Raw genomic sequence first — 5999 nt, forward strand, 5'->3', positions numbered from 1 at the left:
AGGACATGAGAGATCTTCTCGCCTCTGCAAGAGTCTACCGTATACCATGCAGCTGTTGACAAGTTCACATAGGAACCACCAAATGCATAATAATAATAATAATAATAATAATAATAATAATAATAATAATAATAATAAAACTTTATTTATATCCCACCACCAACTCCCCACGGGGACTCGGGGCGGCTTACATGGGGCAGTTGCCCAAACACAAATCAAGGAACATGAAAGGTCCCACAGAGTAACTCAACCTGAGATGTCAGCCATAGCAAAGCACCTGATGAACCAACCTGGGCACAACATATTATATGAGAACACAGAAACGATGGAACACTTCAATAACTACCAAGTCAGACTACACAGAGAAGCCACTGAAACCCACAAGCATGTGGACAATTTCAACAGAAAGGAGGAAACAATGAAAATGAACAAAAAACTGGCCACCAGGAATAAAAAAAACTCTAAAATCAGGAAAGCAAATAAAGAGCAACATGCAAAAAACAGGGTGAATTCCAGACAAAAACCAATCAGGGGCAGCCAACACCTTTCAACAAAGGACCCCCTCCCAGGCAGTAACCAGCCAGGCCCCGAAACTACAAGGTCACTAAACACCAATCTAGGTGGCAAACCGCAACATTCACACGTGCCTCAACCAGACAAGAGCCCCCTCTCTCCAGAATATTTAAATATATTACCTTTTCTTTTCTGACTTATAGCTGATTCAAAATCCCTCCTCTTCTAACAACAACTCTATTTCTCTTCTCATTTCACTTTTCCTCTGACACAAACTCTCTCCTGGCAATTTTACTCCCAAACCTTTGCCTTTTTAAAAAAAATGCCTTTCATTTAGACCACAGCAATCTCTTCACTAACTTTCACTACAACCCATCTCTTCACTAACTTTCTTTAAACATTCTTAAACAACGTTTTAATCTCTTGAAGCTTTTTGCATCTAAAAACAAAACCATACAACAACAAGCTACTACACCAAGGATCCTTTTTTCTTCCTTCATATGGGGATTCTGGGGATTCTAATCCACAGAAACCTCTTCAGCCTATTGGGACTTCCACTTTTTCCCCCAGTGCAATATTTGTATTATCACTATCTTTTTCCTGGGCCGATGGCCAGGACATCACTCTTATCTGCTCAAAATTGACCTCTCACTTCTGGGCATAGTGCCCAGATTTTCCAAGTCCAGTCTCTTTTTACCTTTCACTAACAAATATTTTGTAAGAACGAAGATTTATTTCTACATCTCATTTCTAGCCATTTTTGTGGACTCCCTGTTCTATTTTCCTTAAGCTAAGTGTACTAGACTGCAACAAACAGCAACAAAAATGGAAATATGCTTGGATGGAAGGGCAACAGAGGCAAATTTTTGGTCTCTGAAGATCTTGGCTGGCCCATTACATTGATCATTCAAATGGTTATAGAATTTACTGACGTGTCCAGAAGAAAAATCTAGTGGAATTAATGAAACCTGATGAAACAGGCAGAAAGACAACTCTTCACGGAGGTATGAAAATAAATGTGGATCACAGCTATCTTTTCATTGTGTAATTTTAAAATAGGAATCTGAAAAATCTTTACATAGCTTTCTTTTAAAACAACCTGTCCCTGTTGTGGTTGTGTGTGTGTGTTTGTACATACACAATTGCATTTCTGATAATCAGTGCATATGCACAAAAGATATTTAAAATATGATGCTCACATGTATAAATATTTTTCCTATTCCTAAGCATGCATTATTCAGGAGAAGTAACAAGGATCCTCCTTTAATACCTTTTTATAGTTTTATAAACAGTTATAGAGAAAGGGGTGACCATAAACAACGGTCAAAAACATAATACAGCTGACCTCAGCTGATACGCATATAGAATTATAGAATTGGAAGAGACCTTGTGGGCCATCCAGTCCAACCCCACCACCAAGAAGCAGGAAAATCACATTCAAAGCACCCTGACAGATGGCCATCCAGCCACACATTTCAATAGACTACTCAACTGCAAGTTTCTTTCTTTCAAAACACAGAAAAGCCTCTCTTCTTTCTAAAAATATTCAGCCAAATATACAGAGAATTTACAGTCTTTCACTTCACACATTTTCAAACATGCCGGCCTTGCACATACACATTCATTCTAAACAAACATAGTCTTTTTTGCTCTGACATTTTCTTACATACCTATGCATATTAACAAAGAAATAGTATTCCAGTATACAGTTAAGACCCTTTTGAGGATTTAACGCCGTTATAAATTTAGAGCTCATTCTAAACAATCCAATGAGAAATATTACAGTAGCCTGGCCAGGTCAAAAGTCCCCTGGACTTTTGTTTTTCTTTTAAGTACACAGATGGGTCTTGCCACCAAGATCCCACTGTATTACCCTTTTGGTGGAGGAGAGCCTGCTCTATCAAGTTCCTCCGGGGACAAGTCCTCTAATTGGAGAAGCGCCTGCTCTATTAGGTTTCTCTATTAGGACTCTTATCTGCAGCTAAATGTCCCCTTTCCATACCTTCCCTGTGGATCGATCTTTTCCTGTCAGCGCTGGCCCTACTTGTTCTTGAAAACAACTTCTCAATGTCCCCACGACCCCAGTCGGTAGCAAGAGCAGGGAGGACGAGAGGGGGTTAGCGGCTTGTTATTTGTGGGTACCCTTCTCACTTTTCCCCTGTGCGTTCTCTCTGCTCACCCCGAGTGGACGTCGGGTAGGCCCCCAAATGGCCTCTAGTCCCTTTCACACTCACCCGGCCCGAGATCACGTCGGGGTCACCAATTTGTTGTGGAATTTCGTTTGGACGCGGGTGAAGAAAGCAGACTGACAGCAGAAGTTGTCTTCAAGATAGTTTACTTTTGGCCAAGAGCAGGTGACAATGTTAGCTAATGCCCAGAAAACGCAATGCCACACCTTGCCTGTAGTGGCTTTCCAATTTATACCATTTTACAGAGCATGCGCAGAAAGCTAACTGACAATGGAATTTGCTGACTCTTACAATCCTTTTGGACATGCGTAGTTGCCTTGTAACTTATATAACTCATTACTCATCACATCAGGTGAAGTGTCCATAGTTTGCTCCATGTATGCACTATCCTCAGGTGACATGTTCATAGTTCATCCCACGTAACTCATCCGGGCAGCCAAATCATTACTGCAGTTTGCATGACCTTATATTGTGAGCAAAGAGCAAATGTCAGGCAGAACATGTCCTGTCAACACTTTCATGGAAAAACAAGATTTTTGAGTAAGGGTCATCTAGGTAAGGGATTATTAGGGTCTTTAAATAAAATATTCATTACTTCCAAAAGGAAACCTTGATTTTGCCACAGCCCTCCTGACATTTCACAGATCCTTAGGTTGTCTCTGGCACTTGTTTGAGTTGTTCACCTCTTTATATAAAGCATGCCATTTTAATATCTATGGATGTGTGTGTGTCCTGAAACTAAATCCCAGCAGATTACTGATGTGAGTGAAACACCACTAGCATACAATTTGTTTTGGTTCAAAAATATGATATTTACCTACAATGAGCTTCATGACTTGAGCTAGGTACTTAGAGGAATACCTTTTATGCATCTACCTTCCTATGTACTGGGATCACCTAAAATGCTCATTTCCCAGATGTCTTTTCCTGTGTGAGATAGATATGCGAGACAGGAACCAGGGAGAAGTAGACTTTGATTGTGGCACTTGACCGGTTGTTGTTGAGCTTATGCTTTTATTATTTTTATATGTTTTATGTATTAATTCATTGTAATTGAATGTATCTTATGTTGTTGTATTTTATTGTTGCATTACTGGGCTTGGTCCCCATGTAAGCAGCCCCTGAGTCCCTTTGGGGAGATGGGGGTGGGATATAAAAATAAAGTTGTTGTTGTTGTTATGCTTCCTGAACTGCTATATTTTAGGGTATCAGATTCTCCTCCTTCTCCTTCCTCTTACACTTCTTCCTCTTCACCTCTCCTTGCAGGTTCCACTCACTGCCTCCAATCCTGCTTCTCCCTTTTCCAGAATGGATAGAAAGTTCAATGAAAACAGAGTCCAGCTAATCAGCAGAAGAAACTTCATGAAAAGTCAAGCTATTTAATGGTAGAACAGAATGCCTCTGGTAGTATTGGGTTCTCCTTCACTGGACGTATTTAAACAGAACCTGGATGGATTACATTCATATCTGAGTATCTGCTTCTTAGCTTGTGCTCAAGGCACAGCACACATTTTTAGGTTAAGAGAATGGGAAATGTACAGCCCTCCAAATGTGATTGGATTTTAACTCCATCCAGCCCTAGCCGGAATGACCAATAGTAAGTGATAAGAGGAATTTCAGTGCCTTCTCTTCCACGATAATGCTCAGTTGTGGAATCCAAGAACTAGCTGGGAGGACCCAGGTTGTTATTATAGGCTGAAGAATGCAGTGGAGGTAATTATAGCATTTGTCTGTACAAATTTCACTTTAAGCAGGGTTGTACATGTTATGATGGAAGGAAAAAGACTTTATCTGGGTGCTCACTCAGCTGCACAAGTCTAATTGATCATTCATTGTGATATAATAATACATCTGCCATCCCCATTGGAATGCTACAGCGATGCTGGATCCAATAAATCACTGCAATCTTTAAAAGGAGATTTAAATGAGCATTGCATTATAAACCACAAAGCACATTAATCACTTTGCTCCAAACCATAAATATGACAAGTACATCCATCAACCTAGCACCTTTCTTTCAGGTCTATGTAGGTGCACGTTAGCAAGTTAATGACTTTTGAAAGACCACCTTTCTTTAATATACACCCTTGGAGTACAGAGTCTTTTATTCATTATGGTCATGGGATTTAAGGTCCTGGCCCAATCTTTGACAAGTATCATTCATACGTTAAAGCCACCTGTTTGTTCTTTTACTGAACCAAAACCTCATTATGAGAAAATTATACCCATGTAAATTGATTGAGTTTGTGGGTTTTGCCTTAGTTGGTTAAAACTAGGGCAAATTATCCCCTTGGAAATCCTGTTGGCTTTGCTATACAGCAGGAAAGGGAACTGGGCCATTCTGCAGCTATTGTTGGACTGCAAATAGTTAGAATTGCCTATGGTGAGGAATGATGAGAGCTAAAGTTCAACATCAGGAAGTTTGTCCTTTACTCCTACTGTTTGAGCAGCAGTGGTGCAAGTGCTCACAATAACCTATATCACAATGTTGCAACAGAATCCCCCAAATGGATGCAGCTATGTTTTCCATCACCCCGAGGATATAGAGGAGCAGGTCTTTGTAACACTGAAATTTTGGATTGCAACAGAGATAGCTCATACCCAGACATTGCTCTGGGAAAATGAATTCTTCTATGGATATTGTAGGGTTTGTTTGTTTGCTGCAACACTAGGCTAGGCTGACAAACACGAGTAACTGCCTTAACAGGTTCGATCACTAGTCTTTACACAGTGCTATCTTTTCATAGACCAATATCAACTCTCCATATTTTTTTTCAACTTCTAGATTCCAGGGGCTGAAGGTTTACACTAAATATACATTCTGTATTACTTAGCTATGGCTCTTCTTCCAGAGAAAAAGAATGACTGACCCAGGGAGTTCCATGGTTAAGTATGGTTTCTGTTTATTTTCACAGTGTATAGGAACAGTTCTTGGTCAAAACTCTCCAAACATCTGTAAATCAATACAGTACAATATGACCAAATAAAATAGTTCTGGCATGTTCTTCCAGATGAACTGTTAGGTTTTAAAAAAAAATTGATAGCATTTCCCAAGTTTTATTTTTCCATCCTTATTTTGCAGTATCTCGTTACTTTTATTATGTGTCTATTGTTACCACTTTTAGAAGTTGTTTATTGGATCTATTTGATTTTGCTGTAATGCTATATGACATTTTGGTTACATTTCGCTGTATGCCATTTTTTGATACATTTGGATATCAGCCACATCAGAAGAGTGGGACTGGGAACTACAGTGAAATGTTGCTCTGCCTCCTTCCATAACTGAGGTATCCAGCA

At 39.6% G+C, this 5999-nt stretch overlaps 1 long non-coding RNA gene across 1 annotated transcript; it reads left to right on the forward strand.

Moving 5' to 3' along the window:
* Positions 1 to 500: 500 nt before the first annotated feature.
* LOC107982866 (uncharacterized) lies at positions 501 to 5733 on the forward strand. Its single transcript, XR_010006864.1, has 3 exons — positions 501 to 1517; positions 3969 to 4415; positions 5488 to 5733. It is a non-coding gene; the product is annotated as an uncharacterized LOC107982866 (long non-coding RNA).
* Positions 5734 to 5999: the final 266 nt, after the last annotated feature.

This window comes from Anolis carolinensis, chromosome 5, assembly GCF_035594765.1.
Source record: "Anolis carolinensis isolate JA03-04 chromosome 5, rAnoCar3.1.pri, whole genome shotgun sequence".
In the NCBI taxonomy this organism is placed as follows: domain Eukaryota; kingdom Metazoa; phylum Chordata; class Lepidosauria; order Squamata; family Dactyloidae; genus Anolis; species Anolis carolinensis.